This window comes from Lycium barbarum, chromosome 3 (genome assembly GCF_019175385.1).
Source record: "Lycium barbarum isolate Lr01 chromosome 3, ASM1917538v2, whole genome shotgun sequence".
NCBI classification, from domain to species: Eukaryota; Viridiplantae; Streptophyta; class Magnoliopsida; order Solanales; family Solanaceae; genus Lycium; species Lycium barbarum.
Window position 1 is genome coordinate 105,287,746 of NC_083339.1, and position 20,057 is coordinate 105,307,802.

Below are 20,057 nucleotides of genomic sequence, written 5' to 3' on the forward strand. Positions count from 1 at the left end.
GAGGGATTCCAAGTGCAAAGTTCAAGTTTCTTCATTAGAGTAAGATCTAAACCTTAATCTAAGTGATTTCCATTGATTCCTTTCTTTAGTTTATGCTTCTACCCATGATTCCAAAGAAGAAAATAAGAGTTTTTCCATAGAAACGGTTCATAAATTTGAAGGTTCATTGGGATTAGAACTTGATGAGTTTTAAGATATGAACTATCTAAACTATGGGTAAGTCAATTTTAAGCTTAAATTCCAGTTTTTCCCTTGTGGGGCCGGGATTACCTTTTTGTCTATTTTTGGGTCCGAACTATAATATAGCAATATGGGTGTTTTTGGATTTGTATGACCATGTAGATTACTAATTTGACTGTGTTGAACCTGTTTTCAGAATAAAATTATCATTTTGACCTTCGAGGTTTGGGACGGGGTTTTAGGTTGACATTTTGGACCCGAATTCTTTATATGGCTTTATGGGTATCGTTAGACTTGTATTCTCATGTAAATATCATATTTGAATAGAGTGGGCTCATTTGGAGGCTCAGAGGAACGGAAAGGCCGTGGAGTGACTCGTCGACTTCGGATTCATGCAAGTAGAGATTTACTGGGCCCTTTATGTAGTGTTATGTGTAGGTTAATCTGATTAAGGGGCGTAATGGGGAATCGGGGGTCCCGTACTCGTGAGGTGATGAGCACTAATTCGGGTACCAGTGTATCTGCATAGGTAACTAAAACCTAAACTAATTATGAATTGTGATAGAGATTATGTGTTTAGCCTTCGGGCCATGAAGAATGGTGTATAAATCCATTTAGGTTGGTATGATTGCCGTTTATTTGGGCTATGATAGCCATGATTGATTGAATACTTATGAATATTGATTTGAGTTGCATTCATCACTCTACACCTAGTCTTAAAACTATGAAAAAGGCATGTATGATCGATAATGACTTGTTATGATGCATTCACATGGTGTACACATATCCATTTCATAAATTCATAATATTATTGGCATTGGTTTGACAAGAAATAGAAAAGGGACCTTGAGGGCAGGATATTGGATATGGTACATGGAAAGAGTAATGATGATGATATTACAGCCAAGAGCTGGGACCCGATGGGAAATGATTCCAAGTGGGTATACGGACCTCATGAGTCCCCTATGGGTCACATGAAGCCTACTGCAGGAGTATGTGTATACCGGGTGCATATGGCAATTGCATAGCATACATTTCATTTGCATTGCATATCATTTATTCTTATTGATGTGTTTTCATGCCATATGGGCTTTGGATGATATAAAGATAAGATCTTGAAGGTTTATTTGATCTAAGGTAAATGGAAATACTGATGCTACTGTAATGCCTTAAATAGTGTAAAGATTGGATCTTTGTAACTAACTAGCTTAACTTGATGGAAAGGTGGAATCTTTGTGGGTTTAGAAGCTCCATTTGGGTAAAGGTTGGAAGTTATGGCTATATGTCACGACAAGACTAGGGCCCATGATAGGTACCCGGAGCTTATTACCAAGCACCACTCATTACGCTAGTCATCATACTCATCCTGGGCACATATAATCTCCAAGGCAATACATAAATATACATAAGCCCTCACGGCTGCAAAATGATACACAAAAATATACATTGATGTATTCATAAGACAACAACTACCCACGCATCCGTATCTACGACCCAAATATATACACAAAAGAATATGACCATAAGTAGCACCTCCGGAGTAGTAGAGTGCTCCTGTGAATCCGCTGATAAGCTCCTACGGGTCTGCACCGTCTCCCTGTCTACCTGTGGGCATGAACACAACGTCTAAAAAGAAAGGGAATCAGTACGAAAAATGTACTGATTATGTAAGGTATGAATAATACTGGCATAAATAAGAAATAACGAAACATGAGGCGAAGATATAACCTGTACGTCAATTGCCTCGTAGGGCGAATACAATGCCTGCTTAACTTTTAAAGGAAAACACATGTTATACATATCAAATATACCATCATCGTTAACTCGCGTCCAGGTAATCATCACACGCCGCCCATTAGTTGTGCCATGTCCGGCCCTATAAGCACGGTGTAATCATAAGCAGCCCGCCTTAGCGGTGCCATGTCCGTCCATTTACACACGGTGTACTCATAAGCAGCCCGCCTTAGCGGTGTCATATCCAGCCATCTAGGCACGGTGTAATCTCATCATTTTATACTTATCATAAAGCATGAATAACATCATGGAATGGTTAGCTTTATAAAGATATCATATCATAAGCCTTGGAACCTCTAGACTTAGACTCATCATCATCATTGTCAGATTCACAACGCATCTCTTATCTTTATTTCATGAGAAGCTCTTAATAATCATAGACTCATAGTTTCCAGAATATAAAAGAGTTATGGAAAGCTAAAGGAAGTCATGTTGCAGGAATCATGCCATAGAGAAGAAGGTACTAGCCTTACATACCTCTTTGTCTCCTTAACTCTATCAACTAGATGGTTCCCTTCGAAGCCGACGATTCTACATTCAAGAGAATTCGTACTAAGATTAGATAACCGAAAACATACTTAAGCTTAAGCTAAAGCTAATGACAATTGGACAGCATCTCCTTTGTTTCTCTAACTTCCTCCATATGCTATAACAACTCCCAACATCAATAACAACATTCATAATATCATAATCAATAACTTTGTCAAGTTCGACATTATCCAATTCCCACAATTCCCTACCAAAATGATTCATGACCATAGCTACGGAATAACATCGTATTCGTTCTCATATAATACCTCTTTAACATCATTTTTATCATTTACAACAAGATTTCAGTCATAGCATTTCAAGAATCATGATTCATGTCAAACTACTAATCAAGAATACCACTATTCTTATATTTGTAACCCATTCTCTACTTTCTTTCATAATCCAAGTCTTTCAACCATTCAATACTCTTAATAGCATGAAATGAACATAAACTCACCTTTGATTGTGAAGGAATGGGTTTTGGATGGAAATACTTCACTTGGAGAAAACCCTAGCTTCACTTCCAAAGAAATTTCTAGCTTCCATCAACCCTAGTTAGCATTCTTGCACTTGATTCTACTAGTTTTTTGGTATTTGATCTTTTATTTCCCTTGAATTCATGTAAATGAAGTGTGTGGAATATTCTAGAGGTTTATAGAGAAGTGGAGAAAATAAGAAATGCGAAATAAGACCTTGAAGTCATTTTTTTATAAAAAATTAAAACTGCCTGATGGGAGTTATACGAACCCTTATACGGTTCGTATAATATTATACGGTCTGTATAAGTGACCGTATAACTCCATCAGTTATGGACCTTCACTGTAACGGTTATACGGACCATTATACGGACCGTATAATATTATACAGACCATATAAATTGTCGTATAATATTATACACCTTTTCTCCGAACATGTTCTCGTCATTTCGTTTGATCTCCAATCCTTATGGAACCTTCTTAGCACTTGTTTAACACCTCATTAACAACCTAAGGGGTGTCATAACTCTTCCTCAAGACATCATTAAGTCAGCATTATTTCGATACTTTGCAAAACCCTTCCAAAACACGACTTATACCTTACATTCTTCAACGTACTTTCTTCTCTTGCCTCAAATGTCTTTGGAATCTTAATTAGAACCGTTAAGTACTACTTCTTACTCGTAGAAACATCATATACTTCTTACCCTACATTATTCTATCTACCACATGACGATATGAAATTTTCCGAGGTGTAACACTCTTCCCCCCTTTAAAAACATTAGTCCTAGAGTATCCCCTGTAATATGGCACTACTATCCTGTCACAACAGCCCATAATAACATCGTCTCACAGGGCTACAACACAATAGCAAGTAATTATGGCTACACACGACCAAAAGCATTAAAAAGAAAGCATTACATACCTTGTAATACTGATGTCTCATCTTGAATCTCTTCCGAGGGTGGAAATAATTGCAGGTACTTGGATTTCATGTCTTCTTCCGCTTCCCAAGTCATTTACTCTCGGTTATTATTTCTCCGCAAGACCTTAACTGAGGCCACCTCTTTATTTCTAAGTTTCCGTACTTGCCTAGCTAGTATGGCAATGGGTACCTCTTCATAAGCCAACCTTTCGGTACTTGAACATCATCTACAAGCACGATTCTAGTAGGATATCCGACACACTTACGGAGCATTGATACATGAAAAACTGGATGGACTAATTCAAGTTCTGGAGGTAAGTCCAGTTCATAAGCTACTTGGCCTATCTTGCGGATAATCTTATAAGGTCCAACGTATCGAGGACTTAATTTTCCCTTCTTGCCAAATCTCATCACGCCTTTTATCGGTGACACCTTCAAGAATACCCAATTATCAACTTGGAATTATAAGTCTCGCCGACGGTTGTCCGCATAAGATTTCTGGCGACTTTGGGATGTCAATAATTGATCTCGGATAACCTTGATCTTTTCCACTGCTTGCTGAATCAACTCTGGACCTATTAGTTATATCTCTCCTACTTCAAACCACCCAATTAGGGATCTACACTTTCTTCCATATAGAGCTTCATACGGGGCCATCTGAATGCTAGAATGATGACTATTGTTGTATGCAAACTCAATAAGGGGAAAGTGATCATCCCAGCTACCTCCGAAATCTAGCACACATGACCGTAACATGTCTTCTAAGTTCTGAATGGTGTGTTACGCTTGTCCATCAGTTTGTGGGCGAAATGCTGTGCTAAGTCTCACTTGAGTACCCAAACCTTATTGGAACGACTTCCAGAATTTAGCTGTAAATTGTGTTCCTCTATCTGTGATAATAGATACCGGAACACCATGAAGTCGTACTATCGCCTTAAGGTATAACCTTGCATAATCTTCTGCTCAATATGTGGTCCTGGTTGGGAGAAAATGAGCTGATTTTGTGAGTTTGTCAACAATCACCCATATGGAGTCATATTTTCGCTGACAACGAGGAAAGCCTATAATGAAATCCATGTTAATCACTTCCCATTTCCAGGCTGGAATTTCCATGGCTTGTAACGATCCTCCTATCTTTTGATACTCAATTTTCACTTGTTGGCAATTTGGACATTGAGCTACAAATTTTGTTGTGTCCTTCTTCATTCCATCCCAACAATACATTAACTTGAGATCGTGATACATCTTTGTTGCTCCTGGGTGAATGGAATACCGAGAATAATGATCTTCTTCTAGAATTCGACGACGTAGTCCTGCAACATTTGGGACACATAGCCTGTCTCGGTACCTAAGAACTTCATCTGCAGAAACTTCAAATGGTGACTTCTCTTTCTCAGGAAATGTATCTCTATAGCGACTCAACTGGGGATCTTCATATTTGCGTTCTTTCACCTCCATATCTAAGGAAGAAACAGTTGGGTTGTGAATACCAACTCTTGCATTGCCCGAATCAATTAGATGAACTCCGAGGCTGGCTAGCTGGTGAAGCTCACGGATTAATTCTTTCTGCTCCGGAGGGATCTCACATAGACTACCCATTGATTTGCGGCTAAGTGCATCAGCTACTACATTCGCATTTCCAGGATGATATAAAATACTCACATCGTAATCCTTCAATAATTCTAACCACTGCCTCTGTCGTAGGTTTAACTCCTTCTGCTTGAAAATATACTAGAGACTCTTGTAATTTGTATAAATATCAACATGTACACCGTACAAGTAATGTCTCCACATTTTTAGCGCATGGATAACTGCAGCCAATTCCAGATCATGGGTCGGATAATTTTTCTTATGTTTTCGCAACTGCCTTGAAGCATAGGCAATTACTTTAACGTGCTGCATCAACACACAACCTAACCCAACACTAGAGGCATCACAATACACAACATAACCATCTAGCCCTTCTGGGAGTGTCAGGACTGGGGCTAAAGTTAATTTATCCTTCAATTCCTGGAAACTGCGTTCACAAGCATCGGTCCACTAAAATTTTACTGATTTCTGAGTTAGCTTCGTTAATGGTGCTGAAATAGAAGAGAATCCTTCCACAAATCTTCTATAGTAGCCTGCTAATCCCAAGAAGCTACGGACCTCTGTATGCATTGTGGGCCTTGGCCAAGTCTTCACAACCTCAATTTTCTGAGTATCAACTCCAATGTCGTTAGCTGAAATGATATCGCCCAGAAAAGTTACAGAATTCAGCCAGAACTCACATTTCAAAAATTTAGCATACAACTCACTAGTCCGAAGAATCCCAAGACAGTACGCAAATGGTCTACATGCTCTGCTTCTGTCCGAGAGTATACTAGAATATCATCAATGAACACGATCAAAAATAGATCTAGAAAGGGCCTGAATACATTATTCATCAGATTCATTAACACCGCCGGAGCATTAGTCAACCCAAATGACATCACCCAAAATTCATAGTGGCCATATCTCGTTCTGAAAGCTATTTTGGGAATATCTTCTTCTCTAACTCTCACTTGACGATACCCCGATCTTAGATCAATTTTGGAAAATCATTCGGCACCCTGTAATTGGTCAAACAAATCATCGATTCTTAGAAGCGGATATTTATTCTTTATCGTCACCTTGTTCAGCTACCTATAATCAATGCACATCTGTAGGGAACCATCTTTCTTTCTCACAAATAGGACAGGTGCTCCCCACGGTGATGAACTGAGCCTAATGAATCCCTTCTCCAGCAAATCTTTCAGTTGTGCCTTTAGCTCTTTCAATTCTGCAGGAGCCATTCTGTAAGGAGGAATAGAGATTGGTTTAGTATCCAGTAACACATAAATAACAAAATCAATCTCCCGCTCCGGTGGAAGACCTGGAAGTTCATCTGGAAATACATCTGAAAATTCATTTACTACCGGGACAGATTGAAAAGTCGATGGCTTTGCTTCGATGTTATGAACTCGGACTAGATGATAAATATAGCCTTTGGCGATCATCTTCCTCGCCCTGAGGTAGGAAATAAACCTACCTCTTGGGGACGTTGTATTACCTTTCCATTCAAGCACGGGTTCTCCCGGGAATTAGAACCGAACTATTTTCGTTTTGCAATCCACATTAGCATAACAAGAGGCCAACCAGTCCATACCCATAATAAAATCAAAATCTAATATTTTCAGCACAACCAAATCAACTTTAGTCTGATGATCACATACCACAATCACACAATTTATATACACTTGTCTAGCTATTACTGGATCACCAACCGGAGTAGATACCTCGAAATGTTTAATTGGCTCGAATTTCACCCCAATGCGGCCAGCAATATAAGGAGTAATATAAGACAACGTATAACCCAGATCAATCAATGCATAAACATCGTGAGAGAATATGGATAGTATACCTGTAACCACATCCGGGGAGGACTCAAGATCCTGATGTCCAGCTAAAGCATAAATACGGGGCTGGGTACCACCTGAACTGGATGCTCCCCCTCTGCCCCTACCGCGGCCTACTGGAGTCTGAGGAATCTGCCATATCGGGCGCACAGATGAGGAAGAACCAGCCGGTGATCCTGTGGACTGAACCCCACTTCTACCGTGCCTCGAGGGACAATCACGCATCACGTGCCCAGTCTGTCAACAAACATAACAAACATCTTAACCTTGGCGACACGGGCCCGAATGTAACTTTCTGCACTGGCTACATCGTGGAACTGGTGGTCTCCTCTAACTAGGATCACCTCTAAACTGAGGACCTGAGACTCTCGAACTCTGATCCAGACCAGAATAAATAGGGCGATCAAATCTCCTGCCCGCAAATCGAGGAGGTGCACTCATCGCGGACTGGCCCGAATGTCTGGAATACTATTGCCGCTGACCCCCTCTATACTTACTACTAGCACCGGCAAATCTGTCCCTCTTGCTCTATCCTCAGTCAATATCACGCTCACCCCTCTGCGGTTGTTGCTGCTCTTCTAAATTCTAGGCGTGAGCCTGAATACGGGAAATGTCCATCCCCTCCTGTAGTGAAGCTGTCAGACAATCCTTGAACAAGTGTTGCCCTAAGCCGCTCACAAATCTATGTACTCTATCTTTCATGTCAGCCACCATAGTCATAGCATATCTAGCCAATGAATTAAATTAAAGGCTATACTCCCGAGCACTCATATTCCTTTGCTTTAGATTCAGAAACCTGTCAGCTCGACCCCTTCGAACCTCAGGTGGCAAATAGTGGCGGATGAAAGCATCTATGAATTCTTGCCAAACTGGGGGAGGTGCATTATCCTTTCTCGAAGATATCCAGTTATTATACCAAAAAAACCACCACATCCCGGAGTCTATAAGATGCCAACTCCACATATTTAGTATCGGAGGCATGGATGATTCTAGACGTTCTCAGCATCTCATCAATAAAACCTTGCGGGTCTTCATCCGGCTTTGACCCGAAAAATTCTGGGGGATTTAAACTCATGAAATCACGGGCTCTAGCACTAGTCGCCCTGCCACCTTGACCCGTACTCTGCTGCTGAGCCTGAGCGGCAATTTGCTGTGTCAATAGCTAAATAGCTTCGGTCATCTGTTGACCCGAAGCACCCGGTGAAGGAACTGGAGGCATAGGAGTCGGAACTGAAGCCCCTCCTTATTCTTCAAGGATAGGCGGAGTATGAGAGGTATTGGATGGAGCCTCATTTTGGGATTTACCTTCTTCTACATTCATTGGCGGCTCCCTTTCCATCCCCCTTTCTGTCGTAGCCTTACCCTTCTGGGCGGCTGTGGCTTTCCTCTTTACCGGCATCACTGAAATCATAACGCACAATCAGGGGAAAGAAAATCTTACAACATGGCTCTATCGCACGGTCTAATAATAAGAAGAATGGTCATTTTTCATAAATGCCCCGCAGCCCCTTGTTTATAAGTGTGGCACGCTTCACACCCATAAATGAGACTCTGTTGGACACGGCTCGTAGACACACCCTAGGACGGAACTGCTCTGATACCACTTTTGTCATGACCCGATTAGGGGCCATGACGGATACCCGGAGCTTACTACCGAGCACCACTCATTATGCTAGTCATCATACTCATCCTGGGCACATATAATCTCCAAGGCAATACATAAATATACATAAGCCCTCACGGCTGCAAAATGATATACAAAAATATACATTGATGTATTCATAAGACAACAACTACCCACGCATCCGTATCTACGAGCTCTACTAGAGTGCTGTGACATGAGGACAGGACAGGACCCCGTCATACCCCAAATATATACACAAAAGAATATGTTTGTAAGTAGCACCTTCGGAGTAGTGGAGTGCTCCTGTGAATCCGCTGATAAGCTCCTACAAGTCTGCACCGTCTCCCTGTCTACCTATGGGCATGAAAACAGCGTCCAAAAAGAAAGTACGTCAGTACAAAAAATGTACTGAGTATGTAAGGCATGAATAATACTAGCATAAATAAGAAATAACGAAACATGAGGCGAAGATATAACCTGTACGTCAATTGCCTCTTAGGGCGAATACTATGCCTGATTAACTTTTAAAGGAAAACACATGTTATACACATCAAATATACCATCACCGTTAACCCGCGTCCGGCTAATCATCACACGCCGCCCACTAGTGGTGTCATGTCTGGCCTTTAGGCACGGTGTAATCATAAGCAGCCCGCCTTAGGGGTGTTATGTCCAGCCATCTAGGCACGGTGTAATCATAAGCAGCCCGCCTTAGCGGTGTCATGTCCGGCCATCTAGGCACGGTGTAATTTCATCATTTTATACTTATCATAAAGCATGCCTTAGAAATCAATTAAATACTACAACTCTATCGGGTGGAGCAGTCATGATCATCATGCCTCACCTTGAAGGAACTAGCATCATAAGGTGAGTCTAGCAACAATGAATAACAGCATGGAATGGTTAGCTTCATAAAGATATCATATCATAAGCCTTGGAACCTCTAGACTTAGACTCATCATCATCATTGTCATATTTACAACGCATCTCTTATCTTTATTACATGAGAAGTTGTTAATAATCATAGATTCATAGTTTCCAGAATATAAAAGAGTTATGGAAAGCTAAAGGAAGTCATGTTGTAGGAATCATGCCTTAGAGAAGAAGGGACTAGCCTTACATACCTCTTTGTCTCCTAAACTCTATCGACTAGATGGTTCCCTTCGATGCCGACGATTCTACATTCAAGAGAATTCGTACTAAGATTAGATAACCAGAAATATACTTAAGCTTAAGCTAAAGCTAATGAAAATTGGGCAGCATCTCCTTTGTTTCTACAACTTCCTCCATATGCTATAACAACTCCCAACATCAATAACAACATTCATAATATCATAATCAATAACTTTGTCAAGTTCGACATTATCCAATTCCCACAATTCCCTACCAAAATGATTCATGGCCTTAGCTATGGCATAACATCGTATTCATTTCTCATATAATACCTCTTTAACATCATTTGTACCATTTACAATAAGATTTCAGTCATAACATCTCAAGAATCATGATTCATGTCAAACTACTATTCAAGAATACCACTATTCTTATATTTGTAACCCATTCTCTACTTTCTTCTATAATCCAAGTCTTTCAACAATTCAATACTCTTAATAGCATGAAATGAACATAAAACTCACCTTTGATTGTGAAGGAATGGGTTTTGGATGGAAATACTTCACTTGGAGAAAACCTTAGCTTCACTTCTAAAGAAATTTTTAGCTTCCATCAACTCTAGTTAGCATTCTTGCACTTAATTCTACTAGTTTTTTTGTATTTGATCTTTGATTTCCCTTGAATTCATGTAAACGAAGTGTGTGGAATATTCTAGAGGTTTAGAGAGAAGTGGAGAAAATAAGAAATGAGAAATAAGACCTTGAAGTCATCTTTTTATAAAAAATTAAAACTGCCTAACGGGAGTTATACGGACTCTTATACGGTCCGTATAAGTGACCATATAACTCCATTAGTGATGGCCCTTCACTGTAACGGTTATACGGACCATTATAAGGGCCGTATAAATGGTCGTATAATCCACCTTTTCTCCGAACTTGTTCTCATCGTCTCGTTTGATCTCCAATTCTTATGGAACCTTCTTAGCACTTGTAGGGGCATCATAACTCTTCCTCAAGACATCATTAAGTCAACATTATTTCGGTACTTTGCAAAACCCTTCCAAAACACGACTTATACCTTACATTCTTCAACGAAGTCTCTTTTCTTGTCTCAAATGTATTTGGAATCTTAATTAGAACCGTTAAGTACTACTTCTTACTTGTAGATCCTATGTTAGTCTATCTACCACATGACGACATGAAATTTTTCGAGGTGTAACACTATACTTGTTCTAATTGAAGTAAAGTTAGAAATTAGAATGAAAATAATGAGGCTGGAGATTAATAGCAACATTGGAGATCAGTAACAGTAATAAGGCTACATTTACACATGCCATGAGTAGCAGCATATACTGAATGAAAATGTTTTTGGTAGGATTACAAAAGTGGTATTAGCATGTGCACATGCTCATTCATTTGTAGTACTTCTAAATATCTGTTCATTTAAGAAATTAGAGACAATGGCAAACAGAGTGCAACACAATGTCAAGGAGATAACAGCTGGATCTGAAGAAATAATAGAAGAATGCTACTCCATCCTGGAAGTATAGCACCTGGTGAGAGATTGTAGGTGTTTGAGATGGTGTCAAGTCAAGGCCAGAGGATCTGCAGTAGACAAGCTTCTATACAGTCTTTGGATGTAATTTACACTTTTATTTATGTTTCTCTGATTTTTGCTTATTTGTTTTTCTTTTTCCTTTCTTGTACAAAAAACTTTCTATTTTAATAAAGCACTGCCAAACTTGGTTTGGTGGTTTTCATTCAAAAAAAAAAAGTTAGAAATTAGAACTAAAGTTAGAAACTTTATGATGATCCTTTGAAAGTAATGGACTTTATGACTTTGTTTAGTGGTAGAATCTTTACTTTAGTGGTTGAATCTCTTATGACCTATATAATTTTACTAAATAAGCAAGAAGAGAAGTATCAAAAGTACCAACCCTCACCAACGCTATAGTTTAGGGTTGGTCAAGGAAGTTGTTGGGTACACGTGCTTCCCGTACTCACTCTACACTTGCTACACCTTTTGTGTGCAGGTACAGATCTGGGCACGAGTTGAGCATCTTGGTTCAGTGACTATTGGAGAGCACTATCTTGGAGTCCAGGGTGTGTTGTTGTTGCCTTCCCAATACCGGATTCCTCTATATCCTTATTTTTGTCTTCCTTATTTCAGACTGTGTTGTATTAGCTTTTAAGACTTGTAATCGTATTCTATAAAGCTATTGTACTTGTGACTTCCAGGTTTTAGGGGCATGTTGTCTCTAATTTATTTTCAGCAAGTTATTAAGACTATTTCAGTACTTTGGGAGTTCCTTTAATTTCCTCATTAACTTATGTTTGTATTGCTTTGAGTTGGGGTTCGCCTACGGGTAAGGATAGGTGCCCTCACAGCACAAATGAGGTAACGACTTAGGTTAGATTAACTAATGGGTCATCTTACTTAGCTAGTAGCCCCTATGGGTTTATAAGGCCCAAAAGATATTTTTTACTAATAAATACTTACTTGTAAATGTCACGACTTATATAAAAAAATTGTAGATTAGTCTAATGATGTGATAGATCAACTAATATATATACTTGACAATAAATGTTCATTCTTTATAGCCGCTGCCAGATAACTCTTCAAACAAAAAAGTAGCAAAGTTAGATTAATTGCAACACTTGGCATAGGAGTACCCTTTTTAAAATGAGTTTATTGTCTGGATTGAGAAACAAGATCCCTAATGATAAGAGAGTGTCCATATTTAGAAATGATATCCTTTAAGAAGCTGATGGTGTAGATGTTCTAGTATAGAGAGCAGAGATCACCTCTTTCACAGTGGTGCCTTTGCTCAAGAATTATGAAATATTCTTTGTGGATATTTAGACATTACATTCACTAACAATCCATATAGGAAATTGATGATTAACTGGTGGAAGTTTAAAGGCTTGAACTGTGTCACTAGATTCGTTACCAACTCTCTCTCTCTCTCTCCAATTATTATTTAAAAAATCTGGAGATTAGGATGTAATGAAAAAGATGAAACTAGAAGGCAAGTGTCACTTTATAGCCTTCATCATGGTTAAACTAATCACCAACCAATTAAATAATACAAATTGAATACTTGGAATGCTATCACTCAACTTCAATGTAGCTATGTTCATTTCATACTATCGTCATTAAATGGACTAAATCTTTTTTTTTCCCTCAAACTTAACACTGATAGCGTTAAAAAAAAGGACTATAATGGAGGAGCTCGTGTCATTAGGAACATGAAAGGACCTTGATTGATGGCTTATTCATTAGTGCTTGGACCTGGAACCAACAACCGGGTTGAAGCGGCATCCTTACTCGTAAGAATCTCCTAGTGTAAACATAATAGTCACAGTTACATAATTGTTTATAGTGATTTAAACTATCTGTTGATTTTGTCAAAGGCCTTTATAAAAACCCATATAGTGATCATAGAGAGGTTAAGAAGATAAAAGAGTTCTTTCATCATTCTTACCGTACGATATAACAGTGCTTCTGAAAAACTAATCAGCTAGAAAGTAAGCAAGCATTCTTTCCATGATTTTACTGCTTCTAAAGTGTATGCTACCTTCAATGATCTCCCATCTCAATTTAGAGGACTCGTGAGACTTGATAGATGGAGATTATTTGTCATGCGTATATCAAAAATAAAGAGGGACTATATATATATATATATATAATTTCTTTGTCAAAGAGCTATATGTATAATTATTGTTAATCTAATGCAATTACCTCATCTCAATAATATTAAGGATAACTGTAACGATCAGTTTGGTCGTTATGTACGTTTTTGTCACGACCCGGTTAGGGGCCGTGACGGGTACCCGGGGCTAACCACCGAGCACCGCTCGTGCCATCACTTCTTAAGCTTATTTAGCAATCATTTATCCGATTCATGCTCAATTTATAATAAAATCAATTTTCATTTAGAAACAAAATGCTTTTATACATACGAGCCATTAGGCTAGCAAAATACTATACACACACACACACACACACACACACACACACATATATATATATATATATATATATATATATATATATATATATATGACCATGCCATAAAATCACACGACCCACGTCGAGTATCTACGAGCCTCTAAGAGATGACATCTACAACTGTACACAAGAGAATCATCATAGGCACCTCCGGGACAATGGAGGGCTTTCAGTCAGCTAGCAGCCTCTAAGAATCCGGAGCAAGATCTCCTCCCTGCCTACCTGTGGGCATGAACACAGCGTCCAAAGAAAAAGGACGTCAGTACGAATATTGTACTGAGTATGTAAGGCAGGAATGAAATAAACAAACATAATAGAAAGATCATGAGTCATGGGACAAAGATGTAACCTGCACCAAGGTCATAGGCAATCGTATTACTATCATATTTCACATTTTACATAATCGTAGCACACATGTTATCACATCCCATACATCGTCACGTACGTCATCATATACATCGTCACATCATAATCTAAATCGTTACCCGCGTCCGGGTAACCCTCATATGTCGCCCACTAGTGGTGATCATGCCCGGCCCTCTCGGCTCGGTGTAAACATAGCAGCCCGCATTAGCGGTGACATGCCCGGCCATATAGGCGCGGTGGAATCATACGCAGCCCGCATTAGCGGTGACATGCCCGGCCATATAGGCGCGGTGGAATCTTATCATCACGACATCAATCATAACACGTCCTTATTACACGTCTCAAGCCATAGCATCATGTTATCATTTCTTAGTGTTCCACGTACCCCATAGTTATATTACAAGTTAGCATTATTCATCATCTTATTGTCATAACATACATTAACATTAAGAGCATTCATTAGGCTTTAAGACAACCATACTATGTCGGGGTGATGTAAGGTCGTGAACCCCCGATTGTATTATGGACATTTATCAGTATCATGCCTCGCCTTGAAGGGAATAAAACGTAAGGCGAGTGTTAACAATAATAACATCATTAGCATTGTAGGAACATCATGCCACAATTTCTTGAGTCTCTAGACTCTAGCTCATTGTCATCATTATCATGCTCATAGGGGATTTAACATATAGAAGGACTCTTAAGCTTCATCTTATGGAAGGATTTGTGGAAAGCTTGAAGGATTCATTCCTTTTCAAAGAAGAGTTAAGCCTCACATACCTTTGTCGTTTAAGAAATTTAGTGTTTGCTTATTCTCCTTCAATGTCACACCTCTACCTTCAAAAAGAGGATTCGTACGATCGTTAGTTAACCAACTATAAGAACGCACTACTATTTCTAGAGAAAATTGGGCAGCACTTCCTTTGTTTATACTACTTTTCCCGTATTCCATATCAACTCCCAATCACCCACAATAACAATCATAATATAGCAAATCACAATTATCATTCATATACAATGGCCATGATTCACCATTTCTCTTCATTTTTCCCCACATTTATGGTTTTGGGTTCGCTATCATATCTTCCCATGTATCACACTTATCTCATGGTCTACATGTCATTTATAACATATTCATACTCACAACACACTCACATTCATGATTCAATTCAACTACCACTCACTCATGACACTATTCACTCTTGAAAGACCCATTTGCTATGTTCTTCTACAATTCGGGTATCTTAACCTTCCAATACCTTAAACAACATAAAATGGTCATGAAACTTACCTTGGATGATGGTTGAATAATTCTTGAGTGGAGTTTCTCTTCTTAGCACCAAAGCCCTAGCTCACCTCCTTTGGTTTTCTTGAGGAAGATGAACTTTTCTTGAGTTTCACACACTTTGATTCATGGATTATGTGTTGTTGATCTTGGTTTTCCTTTGATTCTCTTGAATTATTGTGGATGAAGTTCTTTGGAGTGTTCTAGAGAGTTCTTGAATTGGAAAGATGATAAATGAAATAAAATGAGCTTGGGGTCCCTTATACTTAGCTTAAAAATCTAATTTTTGTGAACAGTATTCGGGGTATACAGTGGCCGTAAACCCAGTTTACGGTCCGTATAGTGGTTTACGGTCCGTCCTTCATGGTCGTATTTAAGCATATCAGAAACAAAATGGTCTGTTGGGATCATGGTGGTTTACGGTCACAGTTTACGGGTCGTATTTCAATTTACGGTCCGTAAACTGAGTCGTAGTTTACCATTTCAACATTTGACGGAAGGTTGAAATCTTGGAAGGTTGGAGGACGACAGCAGTTTACGGTCCGTAAACTACTTTACGGCCCGTCTTCCACTTTACGACCACTGGGCCGAAGTGAAAATTCTGCAACTTTTCACTGCACGTTCACGGGGAAATTTCTGAGGTGTAACAGTTTGTACCCTTTTAACCCCGTTGACCATTTCCCTGACCCTGTTAGAGTGTTTTTGACCCGCGGCGATGGGAAACAAGATTCTCGAGGTCACCGGGCGAGTTTTGATAGGATTTGAGGAAGTTAGAACCTTAAAGTGAAAAATGTTTGATTGATACTTAACTTTTGGGTAAACGGACATTTTTCAAAATTATATTGGTTCCATGAGGTTCGGAGGGTCGATTATGACTTGTTGGGATGTTTGGTACGGATCTTGAGGCATTTAGGAGCATTTTTACCCTTGGTTGGAACCTTGATTTTGACCGTTAGGCAGTTGATGGGATCAAGGTGACCTCCATTGTGTAACGACCTGTTTTGTCGTTACCGTGATTATTCCGTTTTTGCCTTCGTTGACCCGTTCTCGAGTCTCGTTAGAACTATTTTGACCTGAGAAGATAGTTGGCATGACTTCCTAGGCATCGTTGTGGGCCTCAGAACGTTTTCTAGAAAAATTGGGCTTTAAGCGAAAATGACTTGACTCAAAATTGACTTTTGAGTAAACGGACCTTTTTCAGGAATTCGTCGATTCCGAGAGGCCCGGATGGTTGTTTAGAACTTGTGTGCATATTCATATCGATTCCCAATGCATTCGGGTGCATTTTGGGACCTGGGTTAGAAAGTTAGTTTTGAGGTATCGGGGGTTGACTCGGTCAACGAGACCTCTGATGGGAATTCCGAGGATACGAGTGCGTTCGTAGCGCGTTTTTATGTATATCTGCATATTTGGTTTGTGCGTTCCGGGTCTCGGGTGAATGCCGAATTACGGGATGAAATTGTGGAAGTTGGAAAACATTCTGGTGTCTGGTGTCCACCGGGGCGGCACTAGCACCGCTGCAGCGGCAGTATGTATTTTGGCCAGGACCGTCGTAGCAGTCTGCGCAGCCGCTGGGGTACCGCTGGGGCGGCCATATGACCGTTGTAGCGGTGTTGACTGAGACTGACCTTATTTTATAAGTTTAAAACCCCAAAAACCTAGTCATTATTCTATCCCGTCTTGAGAGCTTTGTGGAGGCGAATTGGAGGGTTTAAAAGTGATTTCTTCCCTAAGTTAACATTCCTACCTTATTGTGATTCCATTAACCTCTCTTAATTATCTAGCATAACCTAGAATTCATATAATCTAATGGGTCTTCAATGGGTTCTTGAGTTAAGCTCGAAATCATTTTTGGTTCCCAGAATCTTCCCAAATAGTAAGATTAATGTTGAATATGATTGAATATGTTGGAAACAAACTAGCTATATTCATATTTTTCATAAAAAACTTAAGATTAAAAGAGGGGGTTTTATGGGTTTTTCCTCCTAATGAGTTCTTGGCTTTGAAATCTTATATTATTGGTTGGGTTAGCTTCATTGAGCATGGAATTGATGGATAATAGCTATATTAACTTGAATCTTCCATTTCTAAGGCTTAATTTGTGAATTAAAGGCTAGGATTTATACCCAAATTTGGGGGTTTTCTATATAATCCGAATTTTGAGTAATTGTTAACTAAATTAGTTGATTATTAATGGGAATTGAACATCTAGAACACTAATTCCATTGTGAGAGCTTTAGATTATTATTTTTACTTTGTTAGTTTATGAACCCTAGTTTATGGGTTGGAATTTGGGGATTTAATAAGAGTTAAGTTTATTAAATGCCTTCTTCTTGTTTCTAATTCCGCATTCGAATATGGTAGACTTTGATTATCTAGAGGCTCAACGTAAAGGAAGGGCACAAGTTTGACTCGAGATTGCTGCTCGGCCTGCCAGGTAGGTTACAGCTTACCTTTGTGATGAGACTTCGACTAGCGAAGCGTATATTAGATAATATAGTCGGAGATTTCATGTAAACCTTCGGGTATGAAGTTTGGGTTGGATGTTGCCTTAGGTTTTGGTATTGCTTGTGACTTGTTTGATCGGGCGTGTGGCCTGTAGACTCCATAGGACCTTGTTTGGTATGTTGTGTATAAATTGGTGGATTGTCTGTGAATTGGGAGTCAAACGGAAGGACAAATTTAATTGATATTGATACTAGTACTTAGTGTACGCCTTGTTATTGGTACAGAAATTTTTGGATATTTGGCCCTTGTTGTCATGGAAATTGGATATTCATTATGATTACTGTGTGGATCATTTGTGATATTGGTGCGCTATGTTTGGCACAGCTTGAAACTTAAGATTGTTCACGGTTTATAGTTGCATTGTCCCATCTTCATACTCATATTCATGGCATATTGATTATTGAGTCACCCAAGGCTTTGTGACACAGAATGACAAGTCATTCTAGGCTGTGTGATACAGAATGACCGAGATGGAAATATTGATACTATATTGTTAGGCTATGTGATTGGTACTGATCATACAAATGAGAAGGAAACATTGATGAATGTGATATCGTGAGACTTGATTATTATTAAAATTGAGAGTTGTGACTCCTTTGTGGTTTATCTCATTGCCTTAATGATGATATTACTTGTGCGCCCTTCATGGCACTGTTAGTTGATATGATTCATTGATATTGTACTTGCATCATATTCATACTTCATACATTATTGCATTGGATATTGAGTCATCTCTGGGCTGTGTGCGGAGTGACCGATATTCGTCTGAGACATAGTTGATATTGAGTCATCTCTGGGTTGTGTGCGGAGTGACTGATATGGAACATTGGTATTATGAGACTTTCGGATATTTGGTCCTCTGAGCTATGTGCGAAGTGACGGTGCTTGGACTTCGCGGGTCCCCCATGAGTTGTGCTGTCGAGGCGTGGAGGTATTCCGCCGTCAGAGTGCAAGAGTACAGGCATTACATTGCATAACATTGCATACATACCTCTTATTGCATTGCTTTGATTATACTTCCTGGTTGATTATGACTTGGTTATGGTGTTGGTTATACTTCTTGGTTGTTGGTGAGTTAGACTACGTTGGTTGGATCGTACTAGTAGACTTGTTTGATATAGGTGAATAGTTGGGACAATTGAGATTAGTGGCTATCACATAGGGTTGGATATGAACGGTGATTACATGGGAAAGCGTGACTTGTACTCTATCTTTTACTTGTTTTCGTTTACCTTATTGTCTTTATATAAGCCAACTAGTCTTAGTCGGCCTATGATACCTACCAGTACCATTGTTTTGTACTGACCTACACTTGCTACATTCTTTTATGGATGCAGAGTATTAGACAGGTTCACTCTTTTCCCTCGCGGCTGATCGGCGAGGTTGCTGTAGACTCATTCCAGGGTGAGCACGATGACGGCCGCTGCCCGGATGTTCTTTTCCTTACTTACTTGTCTTACTCTTATTTCGAGACAATTGTATTATGATACTTTTTCATCTTCAGACTTGTAATATTTAGTTAGTGCTCTTGTATGACCAGACCAGATACTGGGGTGGTTTATGATTACTTCCGTATTTATTATATATAGAAATGACAGGCTTCGTTGCTTATTTTCTTCCGCTATATAGATATACTGGATTTGTGAATGTTGAATTAAGGGTTCGCCTACCGAGGTAGGATAGGTAGGTGCCCATACGACCTTATGAAATTGGGTCGTGACACGTTGGGAATTCTGAGGCCACGATTGAGTTCGTAGCGCATTTTTACATGTGTCTGCATGTTTGGGTTGTATCCGGAAGGTCTTGGGTGGATGTCAGGATTTTTAGG

The 20,057-nt window shown here is 39.4% G+C and overlaps 1 long non-coding RNA gene across 1 annotated transcript; it reads left to right on the forward strand.

The window, feature by feature from the left end:
• The first annotated feature begins 3,488 nt into the window (after positions 1–3,488).
• Positions 3,489–12,389, forward strand: LOC132631701 (uncharacterized). Its single transcript, XR_009579020.1, has 2 exons — positions 3,489–11,697; positions 12,092–12,389. It is a non-coding gene; the product is annotated as an uncharacterized LOC132631701 (long non-coding RNA).
• The last annotated feature ends 7,668 nt before the right edge of the window (positions 12,390–20,057 follow it).